The sequence below is a fragment of the Phalacrocorax carbo genome, chromosome 2 (assembly GCF_963921805.1).
Source record: "Phalacrocorax carbo chromosome 2, bPhaCar2.1, whole genome shotgun sequence".
NCBI lineage: Eukaryota > Metazoa > Chordata > Aves > Suliformes > Phalacrocoracidae > Phalacrocorax > Phalacrocorax carbo.
This window is the reverse complement of record NC_087514.1, coordinates 65,392,314-65,410,691: the sequence shown is the minus strand read 5'-3', so window position 1 is coordinate 65,410,691 and position 18,378 is coordinate 65,392,314. Positions and strand designations below refer to the sequence as shown.

The 18,378-nt window shown below is 42.2% G+C and overlaps 1 protein-coding gene across 5 annotated transcripts in view; it reads left to right on the top strand.

Moving 5' to 3' along the window:
- ZNF516 (zinc finger protein 516) overlaps positions 1–18,378 on the top strand; it is a 108,118-nt gene that overhangs the window by 12,370 nt on the left and 77,370 nt on the right. The window contains exon 2 of one of the 5 annotated variants that reach the window (XM_064443120.1): positions 6,391–6,460. The exons of the other annotated variants lie outside the window; for them this stretch is intronic. The gene's annotated coding sequence lies outside the window, so the exon portion shown is untranslated. The remainder of the gene's footprint in view (positions 1–6,390; positions 6,461–18,378) is intronic. 5 annotated transcript variants of the gene reach the window in all.

Genomic DNA, 18,378 nt, shown 5'->3' with positions numbered 1-18,378 from the left:
TCCAGGAAGGCTGTTGAAGGTGGAGAACTAGTTTCTTCTGTGCCTAGGGACACGGGTTTCTGTAGGTGGGTGTCTTTGTTCTCTGTTTCATCAGAAATCACCAGGGTAGGAATCTGGGGTTATCTGTGTTAAGGCAGTAGAAGCATCATTGCCCCTTGGTGATGCTTTTCTTCATGAGCGGTGAGGCTGAGATGGCGGCTGGAGCTCCTGCAGTTATTGTGTCCCTGTACAGAGTCTCTGGATGTTGCCGTCTGGGTTAACATGGTCTAACTGAGATCTTGCTTGTTTTACTTGTCTCTGCCATCCTGCAGCAGCATGAGAAGGAGATGGGGAGTGTACAGAGCTGTGTAGGAGGAGGATGTGGAGATACCTGGTGTTTGTGTGGTGCCTAGCACGTGCAGTCCTGCTCCATCACTGGGGGTGCTGTGAAAAATTACAGTGCAAATAATGGTGGTGTTGGGGGTTATGGAGAGGAGATGTTAAGCACAAGGAGAAGAGGTTGGCCAAGCACGTGTGTTTGCATGTGTCTGAAGTAACTGAATTTTTCTTTTGTGTAGTTTCATTAAGGGACTTAAGACTTGGTTCCCACTGCACGAATCACTGTTTCTCATAGACCCTTTTCCTGTCTCTCTGTTGCCCAGATCCACTTTGCTCTGCGATCCCCCTTTCCCGGCTGCTGCCCACTTTGGACTTGAGCTGGTGTCAGCATTCAAAACCTGAAGGTGGTGGAGGCTTGGGATGAGTGGGTGGATGTGGCATGGTGAGCATGAGAGTTTTTGGAGGAGGAATATGAAGTGGAGCAGGTTTGCGTTCAGGATCCAAGTGTTGCAAGGGGCCCGTGAGAAGGATGGGGCTTTGCTGAGAAACCGGGCTGTTGGCACAGGAAGGCTGGGAGGGTGGCAGGTGGGATGCTGACAGCCACCTAAGGCTGCTTAATTTTTAACACTGACAGCAAAGTTCCTTAAAAAAGGAAACAAAGAAATTGCTGTGAATGAATAGAATTTGTTAGGGCTAGCTAGGTTTGTGGAAGATGCGTGTCAGCAAAACCAGCCATTTAAAAAAAAAAAAAGGCACTTGGGAAGTCTGTTCATCCCCTGTCTTTTCTGTGAATACTTATGAATGTGTCCTTGAAAGCACTTTGTCTAGACATGACTTTGACTGCTATGACCTTAACTGATTAATTTACAAAGGATGTGCTGTGTATAATGTTTCTGATCTCTTAAAAAGAAGTAATAACTTAGTGTTTTAAGCATTATAAAGTAGATAAAATGAGGACATGCAACAGTTCCTTTTTTTTCAAACTTCTGCATTGTGTTCGGTTCCCTTTTGCTAACAGCCATCCTCTAAGTCAAACCACACATGATGATCAGAGGTAAAGGTGTGTGGGAACATGCCAGGCATCTGTTTTTATCTGACACAAAGTCAGAGGTTTAGGCTTACAAAAGATCATGATTTATCAGGACAGTATAATTATACCTGTTGTCATATGGTGGCACCCAGTAGCAATGATGATCTGTTGCTGTTGTTCCAGGATGTGTACAAACACATAGCAAGAATTGTCCCTGGACTCGATTGTATCTTCTCTGTGTACATGTGGTTGTATGGATCCATTAATGGGTCATTAAAATTCTTCAAAGCGTATCTGCTGCCACATTAAATGCTAATAAATGCCTGTTAACTATTACAACCCTCTTCACAATAATAAGATATTAGAACTGAATTTACTGTGCATTTTACTAGAGAAGGGGGGAATCCAACTTCAGCATTTGATCCTCAGCTGGCATTTCAATGTGTAACCACCTTACGAGGCAAAAATTTGGCGGCAGTCTTCCTGGTACTGACGGCCGCCTGTGTGTTGATGTTCTAGAAGTGCTTTCTGCTCTCCTCCTAACTTGGGTGGTTGCTGTGTGGGGACCATGGGCACCATCCAGTCCTGCCACAGGCTTGCAGGAAAACAGGACCGTGGGGCTTTGGTTCTGCGTTGCTCCGTGGGCGCCTAGAAACGCGGTTGATGCCAACGCACCCGGGTCATCACAGAAATTAACCTGCCAGCTTCTTAGAAAAATAAGGGTGGTTCATCTGTGTGTTACCCTCTTCGTATCTTTTACAGAGGGGTAGTAGTGCAAAGATGACAGTGAAAAGTCACACAAGAGATAAGAGCGACCGAGGAGGAAGAAGTTTGGCGTGCCATGTAGCATGGGTGTATTCATATGAGCATAGCGCTCGCCTGTGGGGTAAAGTATTGTCTATGCAATTTTCCTCTGCTGCAAGGATACTCTGCTTTTGCAAACAGCAATGGCAACTTTTTGGTTTTGGAAATTCACCTGATTAGTAAGAGCTGTGTGGCATGGTAAATATGCACAGATACAAAGCTCACTTTTATGTATTTTCTGAGCAGTGCAGCTGGGAGTAAAGTGGTGCTGTGTCCCATGGACATGTAAATGGGGCTCTGTAATTTCTGCTAGACGCTAGTTAGAAAATTATATAAATCCCATCGCTTTAGGACTTTGTATCAACTTGACCCTAGAGACTAAGCCTTGCTCGCTTACTCTGTTTCATTGGTGTTTCTCCACTGACTTCAGGCATGTTAATTTAAACTTACATCAGCATAGGTGAGACCAGAGGTTAGCATTGTGTGCTAAATATGCGCTGTGGCACGGAAAGCGTAGCAGGATGGAAGAGGACAGAGCCGGTAGGAGAGATGCTGTTGGCATATATCTTGTGCCTCTGTGTACTTCACGTCAACCCTGTACTCCCTGTCATGTTTAGTCCTGGTATAGGTAGGTACAGCCTACGCTGAGGTTGTTCCTACCTCAAGGTCACGGCATAGGGTCATTTTTCTCACTTTCTGACTGCTTTTTTCTGTAACCTGTACTGCCTTGTAGATCGGTGATGATTTCATGGCTTTTATGTAGTCGTGTTTGCTCCTGTGCATGTGCACACATGCACACATATGCACATGCACTACTACAAAATAAAACCTTCAAAGCCCTCACTGAATAATCTGTACTGACATCAGTGAGGACTACTTACTCATCTGAGGAGTCTCGCGGACTTCAGAGGCACATTCTTCTGAGTGAGTTTGCCAGTGATAGTAATGGTTCCCCAGCCTGGCCCCATAGGGTGGTGTTATGACTCAATCATCCTAAGCTTGGCGTTGCCTGGGTGCGCGCACGCTCATACGCCCACCAAAAAGTGTTGGTATTACCAGGCCAGGACTTGAAAAATGTGTAATCGTTGGTTTGACTTCTGTTATTGATGCTGGCCATCTCTTTAAAACCAGGCAGACGGCAGACCTACAGCCTTGTTAGGTACAAGTGCCTCCTTGGCTGCACATGACGATGTAAAACACTGTGTTTATGACAGTGCACTGTGACGTGCTTCTGTCCCCTTGCCTCCTCTCTGTCCTGGTGGACTGGATTCTCCTTGAGTCTTTGCCATCGCTACTCACTGACGTGGAGATTGCAGAGGTGCAGGTCTGGCCGAGTTGGTTCTCTGTGTATACAGGACATACACCTGCATGCTCTGTGAATGTATTTGTTTGAAGTACAGGTTAGTTGTTAAGAGAAAATGGTACGTGACTTGTTAGGTAATGGGAAAAAAAAAAAGGCAAAATTGTCATGATAATGATGTTAGAAACAGAGATTGTGTTTTGTAGTTCCTCAAGTATAACAGAAGATACCTGGCTAAGTATTGTTAAAAAGCGTACTTGCTTGCTAGAATAGCAGCCAAGTGCATGATACAGTTAATGCCAAAGGTGAGAATGTAATTTAATACAGGGACTTAGGAATCCTGCAGTCATTCAGTATTTCTGGTTCTCGTATCTTGGTAAAGACCAAAAGATTTCCTTCCCCCCCTACCCCCCACTTCCAGTTTTGCAGAAGTAGGTTGTAGTCCTCTAGTTTTGAGGTTAGACGTTAGCAAGCATCGTATTATTAACCCTTGCAAGTCAGTGTTCATTTTTTTTTGCTAATGTAAGCATGGTGTATACTTACACATGTGGGGGGAAAAAAAAAGTCACAGATTTATTTTAAAGCTGTAAAGGTGGATATGTGGTGCTGGCAAGAACCAGAGTGTACCCTAAGGCATCCTTACATTGCCAGTTGGGATTTGAGCTTTTATACAAGTAAATTTTATTGTCTAGGTTAAAAGCTAAATTCATTGAACCAAATTAATCTCTGGTTCCTTTCCAGTGTTGGCAGAGTTTAACCAGGGACAAATATAGCTGTTTGGTTAAACATTTAAGGATGGTATTGATTTGATATTTTTAAACTAATATTAGACTGAGCTCAAAATTAAATAGGTTTTGAAGTTTTTGCATGGGGTTGCCATGCTGCCAGTAGTAAAATGGATCTAACTTCTTTCTATTTATTTAATCAACATACTTGCCATGAGTACAAAGCTTGTAATTTAACACTTGTCCTTGGTCTGGCAAGCTGATCCATGTAGGCAGATGCTAGTGGCCACTTGGAAGCCTATTGAATTGACTGCAAAGATTTGCTCATGTGGGTCAGTCTGTACAACTGGGGGTTTAGTTTCAGAGGCAATTAACGATTCACTGTTGCCTAATTTTAGAGCTCAAATTGCTTATCCAAGAGAAGAAACACAGTTTTCTTTTTAATGTTCCTAACTAGGGTGTAAAACCAGGTAATTTACGTTAAATGGCAGGAGAAAGTTTGTCTACTGCATAAAACCGCTGTATTTATGTATCAGCGTAATCCATCCATTAGTTTATGGCTTCAGAGTCCTGGAAGCATCACAAATCCGCAGTGCCCCCGAGTGCTAGATTTAGCACTTGATGCTCAGATGTAGTTTTCAGATCTGTAAAGTGTCTGGATCCTTACAGCTCCCCAGCAGCTGTGTCTTTCAAGATGCTCAGGTGCTCAGTACCTTTCGCAAGTCAGCTGTAATTTATGCTCAGTCAGAGGGGTCTCAGGCAGCCCAGATGGTAGGGTTGTAATTATCTTAAGGGATGCTGTTGTCTTCAAGGTGGCAGCTGCCCTGTCCAACTTAAAAGCCTAGTTGGGTGTATAATGCGATATCAGTGTGCAGGTTAGCCCCGCTGCTGCTGCAGGTCGGTGCTCCGGTCCCAGCTGGCGCTTCCACGCGGATACCTGCAGAACAGCGGAGTGCGTCTGCTGCCGGTGCAGAGTCAGGAACTGAGGTAGCAGGCGGGAGTGTTTGTTGCTGTGGATTTTTGTAAAAGCAATGAGGAGAAGGTCAACGAAGGTTTAGGAAAGTTAAAATGCTAACTTGGGTAAATGAAAATATTTAATAAATGCACTGCTGGCATAGCATAGGTGAGATCTTGCCCTGTCACTCCACATGCCCTGTCACGACAACAGGAGTGGTCAAGCAGGGGAAGCGTGTTGCTGCTCCCCTCCCCAGGTTTTCGTGCTGCAACGCCTATATGGATGTTTTTCGGCCAAAAATTTCTCTTTGCCATCTCTTTAGGAAGCGTTTTTTGACACAGCCTGCTTGCATATGTGCTTAGAGGGAGTCACTGCAGGTGTCACTGCAAAGAAGACTCTTTGATGTGTGGTTGGAAGACTCCAAGGCAAAGAAGTCAGTGAGAATTACTTATTCTTCTTAAAAAAAATTAACAACTCCTCCTGAAAACAGCATAAATGTTACAAAATTATGTATCAACATTGGGTTTATTGGGGGGGAGGCAATTGGTTTTAATATGTAATGTTTGTTTTAGAAAGTTCCAAGTGAGAGGCATCATGTCGCAAGTTTAAAAGGCTTAGGTTAATCCAAACTGGTATTTTAACATTTTCCAGGAAGTGCTTGCTGTAGCATCAGGTACACCCATTTTACCCCAGACTTGCTGCTTTTTCACGGACAAGCAGTTTTACTTAGTTGTGTGGCCTCAGCAGGAATGTGCAAATATTAAGCTTATAAGCAAGACTGATGTAGTCACTAGATCCTGTTGTGTCAGTATCTGGAGACACGTGTGGACGTGGAATCTTCCCCATTGTGTGAACAGAGAAAAACTTTCCGGCTTTGAAAGCAAAGTTCAAACTTCAAGGTCATCTTGAGAGCAAAAAATACATCCTCCTGCCCAGCCAAAAGTAGAGGTGTGGGGTTGTTTTATTTTGTTCTTTTTTTTTTTTTTTTTTTTAAAGCACAATGGTATATGCACTTGCACATGGAGATGGCAGTTCACCATGACTGTTGGTGGAGATGTGACCTTAGGAGAGGTCCTGGGCCGGGTCAGTTCCTCAGCCTGCTATACCCCTTCTTTCAGGAAACAGTTGGCATGAAATGGCTGACTTGATTTTGAGAGAGGTGTGGCTTTTGGTGGTGTGGTGGGGTTGTTTGTTTGTTTGTTTGTTTTTTTTGTTTGTTTAATCCATGTGCATTGTTTCTTTTGTGGTTGTGACACAGATACCTATGAAGACCAGGTCTGCTGAGGGACTTCATTAACACACTAGATGTCCTCTGCAACTCTGCAAGGGTGAGGAGGAAAGGATTTGGTTGGGATGTAGCAATTGGCAAGTATGCTAAAATGTGTATGAGGCCAGGTCGTTGCAATTATCAGGGTGCAGTCAGCTTCGTTTGCCCTGTGCTTAGTTACTCTTCCTGTGGTTACTGACAGGTGAGGCATCCTGTAGTGTAGCAGGCGTCTGCATGTTTGAGCTAGGTCATACAGTATTCAATCTTACTGATTTAACAATCTAGAGAGGCTTTACAGCATAAGGAAAAAAGTTTGCGTACTTCTTCATGTTAACAAGATCTGTCTCTTAAAGCAGGGGATTAAGTTGTAATTATTCTGTATTTATGTAACAATCACTTGTGGTCTATGCAGGTAGCTTATATAAACTTTTCTTTAGGATTGTTTTTTAAAACCTATTAGGTGGCTGAGAAGTTGGTTTTACTTTTTAAAATATAGCTGGATCTTACCTTCAGACTTTTTTTTCCCTCTGTGCATAGGATGAGACCATTGCAGTGGTGCAAACTGAAATGAAAACATCATTTGCTTTATGCTGACTCAACAACATAGAAGTTGTGCCTGTCTGCGCCTTGTGCTTTGTGGGTCACTTACCCATCCTTTCCAGCCCAACGGGCCAGGCTTCTAGAGCAACCTAATGCCATAAAAAAGAGCCCATGTCCCTTGTGGCGTGGTGTCTTTGTTTGTCGCAGCAGTTGTGCAGTGGAAAGCAAAGCCCTGGCAGAGGGGCAGGGGAGGTAGAGGTGGAGGCTTTGGGTCCCTTTATGCCACAGCTGCGGGGGGTGTGAGGAAGCATTAAAAGACATTTTTGTTTGAGTTGGGGAGTGCTTTGAAGTCCTCTGGTGGAAAGACTGCCTCCTCGTCCCCTATCTTCACTTGCAGGTGGGTAGGTTTTTCTACCTACACTTTACGAGAAGTGTAGGTTTAGCTGCTGTGCTTTACATGTTTCCTGTGGCAAACAGAAATTGCGTGCAGAAACCCGTGTTTGATTTCACAGTTCTGAGTTCCTCTGTTCTTTCAGAAGAAAAGGTTTGATGCATGTCTCTGTTTCACTTGTTAAGTTTTAAAGATTCAAATTGTACTATTCAAGACCATGTAAAATATTTAATCAACTTGGTCAGCAGAGGAGATCTGAAGGAGTTGGAAGGTGTCAAAGGAAGAGGAGATAAAGATACCTGTCCACATAAAAATAACGGTGCAGTGAAGTTAAGGACCCTTTATCATTTTTATTCCAAAACTCAGACGTGAATTTCATTTCAACTGCTGATTGACACAATCATTGCCCCAGTTGCAGCGTCTGACTAACCGTGAGGAAATACCTGAGCATCTCCTGTTTGCTGACGATGTCTTGGTGACCTCATGCAGTGATGTTCCTGTTTTCTCCTGTTGGGGCCTGAATGCGCTCAGCTGCCTTTGCTTTCCTCCATCCGCAGGAGGAGAGGCATGAATACTCAACTTCATCTCTGTGCCACTGCCCATCCTCAATTAAAATTGTTATTTCCTCCTCATGGTGGATGGAAGTACATCTCTGAATGTTGAACACTAGTGCCTTAGGATTCAGGTAGAAGGGTAGGGAGCCCTACCTACCTCAGGCTTGTAAAAATCACTACCCCAGCAGGTTTTGTCGGATTTCCTTCTTCTGTTTCTGTTCATTCTTCAGCATTTGAAACTTGCTGCTGTTTGCATTTTGAGCGTGAAATTTTAGTTGCTAAATGAAACTTCAGTTATTCCTATAAATTATGAGGGAAGCAGTAACAGCTTCATGTTTCTTACAGTTCTGGTTACGCCTGCTAGGAAACTTTAAGGAAATATATGGAGCTGTCAAGGATGTTAAAGCCAGGGAGTCTTGTTCTTGAAGGGAAGAGACTTGGATAGCTGCTGAAATCGCAGCCCTTGGGTGCTGCGGAGAAGTAAATTGAAGTCATTATGACATTATGGCAGAGAGCGCCTGATCTGCCAAACTGTCAGCTTTTGATGGACGCGGTATCTACTGACATGATGTTGCGTGAGCGCCAGCCAGTTTCTCTTTCTGTCAGCATAGTGTTGATACTGCCAAGTGCCTGTTATTCTCGAACTATTGCACGTGTAAAAAAGCTGCTGATCAATACTATAAATGGGCAATTTATGTTTGGTGATTATCAAACACGTATTGATCTGTCTTTCGGTTATGGGTGTGTTACTTTAGGAAGTCACGGATTGAGAGGGTTGATGTATTGGTAACAGATAATTTTCTAAATTAAAACATAAACATTTGCAACACTTAATAACTTGCAAGATATAGTTTCCTGACAGCTTTCCAGCATCAGTTTCATTTGGGAGCTGACTCACTAACACCCTAAAATTGAGGGGAAGAGAAATCAATAAAAATATCAGGAAGTGATTTTATTTATTTTTTTTAATATTTGGTGTGCTTTTTTGCTTGTTTGTTTAACACGGCAGAAAGTGAGCATCCTAAGGAAGTGATTTTACACCCCTGCTATGACTAAATGTCTCCAAAATGAGTCTGGAAGCAGGTTCTAAAAGTGGAGATGCAGCAGAAACAAAGGCAAAAGTTGAAAGAGCAAATGCCGACATTATGCAAGATAGCAGATGAGAAATGATTCAGTAATGGTTACAGGCATTCATACACAGGGGGGAAAGAAAACAACCCAGATTCCCACTTAAGAGTATTGATTCCACATTTGAAAAATGAAGTGCAGCTTATTGCATCCAAGTTCTAGGGAATGCCATCCGCAGATACAGGGAGAGGTATGACAGGGAGGTTTTTGCTATGTGCTTAGGCAACAAAGTAATACAGGAAGGATTAAAGGACTTCTCAGGTGAAGTCATCCTCTATTTAATGCTTGTTGAGAAAGCACTGGCATCTTGTATTGTTGGCTGAATATGTTTTGGAGGGTTAAGGATATTTCTACCACTGTATGAGTGATTGTTAAAAAGATCAAAGCTCCAGTCTTCTGTTGGCATCCTCTTATACAATTTTTTGAAAGGGAGTGTACTTTTTATTTTACTGTGTCATAATTTCTAGGGTTTTGTGGGGTTTTTTTTTTGGTGTGATAGTTTATCGTCTCTAGAACAATGCACAAATTAGTTATTCAGACAAAAACTGTAAAATGTGGATGACCTAATTATAGATTTCTAAATTTGCACTCCTGTGTCCTGTTATTAAGTATTCCCTTACTCAGAAGAGCTGAGTACTTAGAAATCCCTTTGCAGTCAACGGGAATTGCAGTAATAAGCACTTTGAAAAGCAAGCTCTCCTTGTTAAGCACTTAAACATGATGGTTTATAGAGATACCTGAGACTTGAAAAGTGTTTGCCTAAATTAGTAACCTAGTTAATATCTCTAGAGCTAATTAACTGTTTGAAAAATATTTGCACATCATTTGGGAATTTGCAGGTTTAATTTTATGTAATTTTAAATATTGCGGTTTTTTTGCTTGGAGCAGATGAGTAAAATTTGATCAAGTGTTTTAAGTGCTGCCTGTTCGGAAGAAATTTCAAAGTTTCACACTGAAATCTCTGATTTCACTTTTTGTTAAATCTACTGTGACGTGATTCTACGCACACTTAGTAGGTATAAGTAGCTTTGAAAATATGAGTAGCCCCACTGGACTTAATCAGATTATTTACGTGTGTGAAGTTACTCGGTTGCGTAAGTGTTTGCAGAATTGGGGCTTGTGTAAAGTTGTAGTTAATGACTTAAGTTTCTTTTTGTTCTATTCTTAATATTTTTTTTTTAAGATGTCTGAAAAGCCTCTGCTTACAGCACAGCCCACCCTCTGCATTCTATTTCAGAAAGGAAAATCATTTTAGGTCAAATTTTATTCCTATAGAAGGGAAAAGAAGTCATGTGGAAATAGAACGGATTTTGGCTTTATGTGTGTTTCATCAGTGATACAATGGATTAATTCATAAACCTTTAGTAAGATGTATTTTTGATATTTTTCCTTTCATTGTAAAATGTAGGTGCAAGTTTTCCTGGAGGATAACGATACAAAAGCATTAATTTAGAGTTATAATTATGAAATGCTGACTTAACCATTTGGAAGAGTTTTTATGTGGAACGAGGAGAGGGATGAGGCTTTCTCTAATGCAGGCTACTTTAGGACACTGTAATTTGTGCATCATATATTTTTATTCAGGCAGTATACAACAAAACATGGAGAAAAACTAAGACTACATCTTTTAGGAATATATATTTATAAAATAGCAGTTTTAAATACATCCTGTAATACTGCCAACTACAGTTTGGACAAGCTGTGAGGCTCAGAACATCATAGACTTCCTCAGACAATATAAAATACTTCTTGTTATTAAATTTTAAACAGGATTCACTTTGTGTCCTTTTAAATAGCCGTTCTGGGTAATACCTGGAGGTTTAATGGTTTCAGACACTTTTTGGCTTGCTCTGCAGAGAAAATAGGGCATTTTCAAAGTAGAATTTAAAGCATACTGAACCCACATGCACTAAAGGGTAGACTAAAAAGTACTTCCTTCAAAAACTCACTCTGTAACCTCTCTCCCTTGTCACTCCTTCCCTCCACCCCCCCCCCCCCCTTTTTTTTTTCCTTTCCTCCTCTGTGCAAGAGATATTTTTATTTTTTCTTTCTGGGTATGCATTCTTGAGTAGTTATCACTAAATTATCTGATTAACTCTTATTAAAAAACAAAACAAAACCCCCAAAAAAACCAAATGAGGAGACTTGTGAAAAGCACAGCTGAAGTTTTCAAAGGAACCTCCAAAATAAGAGTCTTAAGTCTCTTTGGCTACTTTGAAAATTTCAGTTTACGCTTCTCTCTTTGTCTATTTAACTGCTGCGTGCCTGTGCACATACAAGTGTATAAAATCTTCTGTATTGTAAAACTGGCTTAACATCTCTTTCAAATTAAATGTAGACATTGAGGAAAGGTTGCTTTAGGCTCATGCCATTTTACCAATATTCTGCACTGAAGTTATATTCAAAACCAGTACTGCCTGTAATAGTGTTTGGAGTTGGAGCAATGCTTTAGTGAAAAGAGATGTCTTCATGTGGCTGGGTACAAGAACGAGCTGACCTCTCAAAGACATTTAATATGTGGAATTCACTATACCAAGATATTATCAGAATAAAACAATACAGCTCAGGCTAACTAATGGAGAGGTTATGACATATGGCCTATGGCATAAGAGAGCTGCTCCAAGCATGAAGTCAAGACGACACCTTTTGAACAAGGATGCTGTTGCCTGCTTTGGAATTACTTTGCACATGGTAATTTGGGGGCATTGGTCTCACCACTTATGGCTGTTCTTATGATGAACTGATGGTGCTGGTTTTAGTAGTAGTATTTTTTTCCTATGAAACACTGGTATAGAGGATCAAATTTTAAGTGAATGTCCTCATGATTGTGCATGCTCTGTTATCTTGGTACCAAATATGAAAAACGTACATCATAAAATGACTTTTTACTCCAACAAAATTGATTTTTTTAAAAACCTAGTGCAGCAGTTAAACTCTAGGTCAGCCAGAGTAGAGCCACAGGGTACTTGCAATGTCACTGAAACTGCATTAACTTGTATGACAGTGAGCGGTGACCTGGCGGCACTTGCGCTTGATTTTCTTCAGAAATTTTTTTTGTACAAAAGACTCCAGTCCATATTAGAAACAAACGTAGTATTGTAGTATGCGGAAAGCAACACGCTACTTCGCTCTGCAATTTATGTCTCATGTGCTTCATTGAAGAACAGCTTTATTAAACCAGCCACTGCTTTCAGATCTTCTCTGGCAAGACCAAATCTGACACTTTTAAAAGTTGTGGGGTTCTTTTCTTCTTTCCCTTGATGAAACAAGCAGAAGCAGGCAGACTCACTGCATATTGCTTCTCCATTCACGGAAAAGATTAATTCAGAACTATCAAGCCAGTTTCCTGTTTGAATTTTTTGATTTTTTTTGTTGCCCAGAACTGGAATTCAGATGAAGCAAGAACCAAGTATTTCTCTATGACTTTGACACATATTTACTTTTCTTGGCCAGCTGAAAAAAATGTTTGAACAAACTTCATAGCAAGACACTAAGAGAATAATTAAAACCTTGCATGTAGTTTTCCAGTTGTTGGTTGCATTTCTTTAGGTAAGTGATTCCAGTAATTATAAATGAAAACAATCATAACACTCCCAGGAAATCTTCCTGTGGGTGCTAGAATTGATGGGTGAAGAGCTGTGATTTTTGTGCATGTTTGATGATTGATACTTGATCATTGTGGAGACTCCCTGGAAAGATTTTTGTTGTGCTGAATGAATGAGACCAACTTTTGGCTTCAACATTTTTTCTGTAAGTGTCCTGCTTTTGGTAGGGATAGAGTTAATTTTCTTCCTAGCAGCTGGTATAGTGCTGTGGCTTGGATTTACGATGAGAATGATGTTGATAACACACTGATTTAGTTCTTGCTGAGCAGTGCTTACACTAAGTCAGGGACTTTTCAGCTTCTCGTACTGCCCTGCCAGTGGAGAGGCTGGGGGTGCACACAAAGCTTGGAGGGGACAGCCAGGACAGCTGACCCCAACTGGCCAAAAAGGATATTCCATACCATATGACGTCATGCTGAATAAAAAAACTGGGGGAAGTTGGTTTGGGGGGTGTGTGTGGTTGCTGCTCAGGAACTGGCTGGGCATTGGTCTGTTGGTGGTGAGCAATGGCATTGTGCATCACTTGCTTTGCATATTCTTTTATCGTTGTTATTATTTTCCCTTCCTTTTCTGTCCTGTTGAATTGTCTTTTATCTCAACCCACAGTTTTACCTTTCTTCTGATTCTCTCTCCCATCCCACTGCGGGGGGAGTAAGCGAACGGCTTTGTGGTATTTAGTTGCCTGCTGGGCTAAACCATAACAGTCCCCTTTGGTGCCTGATGTGGGGCTTGAAGGGTTGAGATAACGACAGATCGGACCACAGCATGTTAAAACAAATTTGTTATAAGCATTCATTATTCGGTTAATATTTGCTGGTCTCAGTGTTGATTTTCTTGCTCTGAGTTGTTGTGCTTGCTCTGAGTTCTATATAACACCTTACTTGCTATATATCTTCCCTGTTGTGCTGTTTATCGCTTCTGGGGGCTGGATTAATGTTATCATTTTGCTGTACCACGTAACACTGGTTTATGATATGATAAAACTACCGGTTGTGAGACTAATCTGGTATTTGTACTCAGTATTGCCATCATCTCCATACTTCAAGAACCATATCTTGGAAACTATTAATAATTGCACTCTTCACCTTTTCTCCTCGGAGTGCTAATTTATGGGGGAAAGAAGGGGGGATGCTTCCCCTGCTCCTTCCCCTTTTCTTCCAGGCTAGTTACAATAGCTCTGGAGAATTTTGAATGTCCTTGGGATGTTCAAGCCAGCACGTTCCTATTGCTATGTCTCCTGAATGTGTTTCAGGTCTTGTTTAAGGTTAAACAACTACTTAAGGATACCACCCAGCGACCTGCCCCAGGGCTGGATAGTTATGAGAGGCAGGGTATGTGGGATGTTATGGGCAAATAGCTAGGACAGCGGGCACCTCCAGTGTTTTGGAACTTTACCCCTGAACAAGTGCAGAATCCTGAAAAACTAGTAAAATATTTGGAAAAAGCATGCTGCCACCCTGGCAACTCCAGACACACACATCAGTGCAGTGTGCTGGGGCCTGGCCCATGCCTACTGAGCCCTGTTCAACACTATTCAGTACCCTCAGGGGGAAGAGAAGGTCTCTGGATCTGACGACAAAAGAACAGGCACTGCAGTTATTCCAACCCCTGTGACAGGCACTGCAGCTGAACCAGGGAACCAACCCATGCAGTTATCAGTCACCCTTATACATAAGAAGTAATATTGGATGTGAGTATTGGATGTGAAAATCAGCTTGTTTAGTAAGGGAAGAGACTCCTACTAAGAAGAGCAGGAGGAAGAGGCAGAGCCCCTAAATGAGATGGTAACCACCCAACCCCTGTCCCTCAGTGAGCTGTGAGATATGTGAAAAGATTTCAGCTGTTTTCCAGGCGAGCACATTGTCACCTGGCTGCTCTGATGCTGTGATAATGGGGCCAGTAGCCTGGAATTAGAGGGTAGCGAAGCCAAGCAGCTGAGATCCCTTTCTAGGGAAGGGGCCATTGACAAAGTGATTGGAAGAGGGGCACAAGCCCTCAGGCTCTGGAGGCGACTCATGCCCTGTGAGAAGGAAAGTTATCCCTTCAAAGAAAGTGGTGTACATGACCCAGGCAAGCGGACCACCATGGAGAGGGGTATCCAGTACCCGAGGGAATTAGCTGTGCTGGAGGTGATTTATGACGATCTGGGCAATGAGCAGTTATCCAAAGATCCAGACGAAGCCCAGTGCACACTACCCCTGTGGCAGAAGTTGGTATGGAGTGCACCAGCATCACATGCAAACTCATTGACAGGAACGACCTGGAAAGATGGAAACGGGAAAATCGGTGGATGAATTGGCTGGCCAACTCTGGCAGATGAAGAAATTCTGTCTTCGTCCCTACAGGCCTGTGTTTCAGCTGTGGAAAAACTGCCTGAAAAACTGGCCCAGGAGTTCCAGCAAGTCAAATAGGATATGTCTCACTCCCCACTTGTATGGACCAGTATCTCAGCTATCAGGAGTAATCGTCCCTCTGCTCAAGAGAGAGGGTATAGTGGATACACACCGTGGCAATGCTGTGGTTTTACCTGTATGGCCACGGAGAGGACATGAGGAAGTGGGATGGAAAACCTACCTCAGCCCAAGATGCACGGGTACGTGACCTGCAAGGAAGAACAATCACAAAAGGGTGTTCTTCCAGGAAAATTGCAGCTCCAGTTTCCAGTGAGCAGCTCACCAGACAGAGTAGAAAGGCTAATCCTACTTGCAATCTTAATAAAGGGACTTCTGGTTCCTATTTACAAGAAGTGAGAAACAAATACTATGATCAGGAATAGAGGGGCCCTGCCTCCAGCCAGGTGGAGGAAAGGGACAACTGGGTTTACTGGACTCTGTGGATCCAATGGCCTGGCACATCTGACCCACAGGAGTACAAAACCTTAGTGGACACCAGTCCACAGTGCACCCTAATGCCATCAAGCCATACAGGGGCAGAACCCATCAGTATTTCTGGAGTGACAGGGGGATCCCAAGAGCTAACTGTATTGGAGGCCAAAGTGAGCCTAACTGGGAATGAGTGGCAAAAGCACCCCATTGTGACTGGCCCAGAAGCTCCGTGCATCCTTGCCATAGACTACCTCAGGAGAGGGTATTTCAAGGCCACAAAAGGGTGCAGGTCAGCTTTTGGTATAGCTGCCTTGGAGATGGAGGGAATTAAACAGCTGTCCACCTTGCCTGGTCTCTCAAAGGTCCCTTCTGTTGTGGTGTTGCTGAAGGTCAAAGATCAACAGGTGCCGATTGCCACCACAACGGTGCATCGGCGGCAGCATCGCACCAACTGAGAATCCCTGATACCCATCCATGAGCTGAGTCATTGGACAGCCAAGGAGCGATCAGCAAGACTCGCTCACCTTTTAACAGTCCCATATGACCAGTGCAAAAGTCTAATGGAGAGTGGAGACTAACAGTATTGTGGCCTGAACGAAGTCACACTGCTGCTGAGTGCTGCTGTGCCAGACGTGCTAGAACTTCAATACGAACTGGAGTCAAAGGCGGCCAAGTGGTATGCCACAATTGATATCGCTAATGCATTCTTCTCAATCCCTCTGGCAGCAGAGTGCAGGCCACAGTTTGCTTTCACTTGGAGGGGCATCCAGTATACCTGGAATCGACTGCCCCAGGGGTGGAAACACAGCCCCACCATTTGCCATGGACTGATTCAGACTGCACTGGAGCAGAGTGAAGCTCTGGAACACCTGAAATACATTCATGATATCATCGAATGGGAAAATACAGGAGATGATGTTTTTGAGAAAGGGAAGAAAATAGTCCAAACCTTTCTGAAGGCTGGTTTTGCCATAAAACAAAGTAAGGTCAAGGGAGCTGCACAGTTTTTAGGAATAAAATGGCAAGATTTTGCTGGCAACCAGCAAAAAGGAAACAGGCTTTCCTAAGTGTTGTGGGTTTTTGGAGAATGCATATTTCAAATCACGGTCTGATTGTAACCCCTCTTTATCAAGAGGCCCAGAAGAAGAGTGATTTCAAATGGGGCCTTGAGCAATGACAAGCCTTTGAACAAATTAAACAGGAGACAGTTCATTGCCCTTGGGCCAGTCCAGGCAGGACAAGATGGTTAAAAAACCCCAATAATTAAGTGGAGATAACTTATTTATAAAATGCATAGATGTTGTTTCACTTATTTGCTCAATAGGCCAGAGACATGGGAATATGAACCAGTGAAGCAGTAAGCATTCTTCTGATAAAGAAGCATTTACAAATGAAATAGCTCTTAAATTTGGTATTTAAGCACTCAGCTGAAGATATGTTGTGGTTTTATGTCTTGGAGTTTAGTATGGTTATGTCAAAGGGCTATTGGAGTAGTTTAAATATTTTTGGGTTGCAAATCCCTTATAAGGAAATGTAAGGTGATACAAGCTGTTGGTTCAGTTGCGCTTTCCAGTTATTTAATGTATATGGAAACATAGTTCACTTCAGCTTTCTGAAATATATCAATCTAATAATATCGGTAAGAAATGTGAGTCTTTTCTCAGAGCCCCACACTGCACAATTAAAACTAAGTTGGACTATAAATGGTTGTTTTTGCAATACCAGTAGTTAGCATCTCACAGCCTAGCAACAGCTCTGTATCAGCATAGCTCACTGTCTTAATTAGCTGCTACTGCACAGGCGTGGCAGCAAAGGGTACAAACTATTGCAAGCAAATCCCCGAATTTGCATGTGGTGTTTTCATTTACAATGTTAATATAGGTGACAAACATTATTAACGTAGGATAATTAAAGTGCTCATCTATACCTTTCTGGCATCTCTGCAGTTTGTTTTATTTTAGGTTGTAGGAAGCATTATGAACTCTAAAAAGCTAGAGAGAGAGAGATTAATAAAAGTTACTGAAAACAATTTGAGATTTAAATGGGAAAGCCTTTAAAATTATTTCTCTTTCTTTTATTAGGATATACTCCTATATTTCATGATTTCTAAACTACTTTTTCAAGGGCTTATACAGATTCTGGGTTAGGAAAAATACTTTAATATGACTGTTGGGATAAATGTTGATAGTAGATGGGTCTGACTCTTTTTAATGATTGAAAGTTGTTGTTCACTTAAATTAGACCTTGCTGCACTGATACACATCTGGTCATTACTTTCTTTTGGCAGGATTTCCCTAACAGTTTGCCTTCATTAACAGCTACCAAGTGACTCTTAGAAAATAATTAAAATTTCATTTGATGGTATTTGTAATACGATGGCTGTATTGTTGCTGGAAAGTGAAATCAAATGCTTGTTAGCCACAAAATATCTACAGATGAGTTTCACTGTTTCAAACAGAGAAACTATTGGTCTTACAGTGAAAGCTGTGAAGGCTGGTGTGTGTGTGTGTGTGTGTCTGTCTGTCTGCAAATACCCTGATGATGTCCTCTCTTTCTTCCTAATAGCATGCCATTCACTCAAGAAATCTAATTGTGTTCAGGTTCTGAAGCTTCTCAAGCTTAGGACATCTTTTAAAATGTCATTGCTTAAGAAAACAAAATCCCTGCAATTAATTATGTATGTATTTTCCTTGACTTCTCTTCCTTCCCTTTGAGTGCAAGACACTTGAGTTGGTCACTCAAGTCCATCTGATGGAGGCACAGTGAGGGTGTCTCTGAAGCCCCTTCTAGGCAGCCGTGGTGGTGTCTGGTTTGCAGTAAGGAAGCCGTCGTGTTCCTGACAGCCTGTGTGGTGGGAAGCTGTGACACAGTAACAGAGCAGGTAGCAGAGTGGGAGGAGATGTGTATGTTTTTAGAGCTTTTTGTTGTTGTTGTTG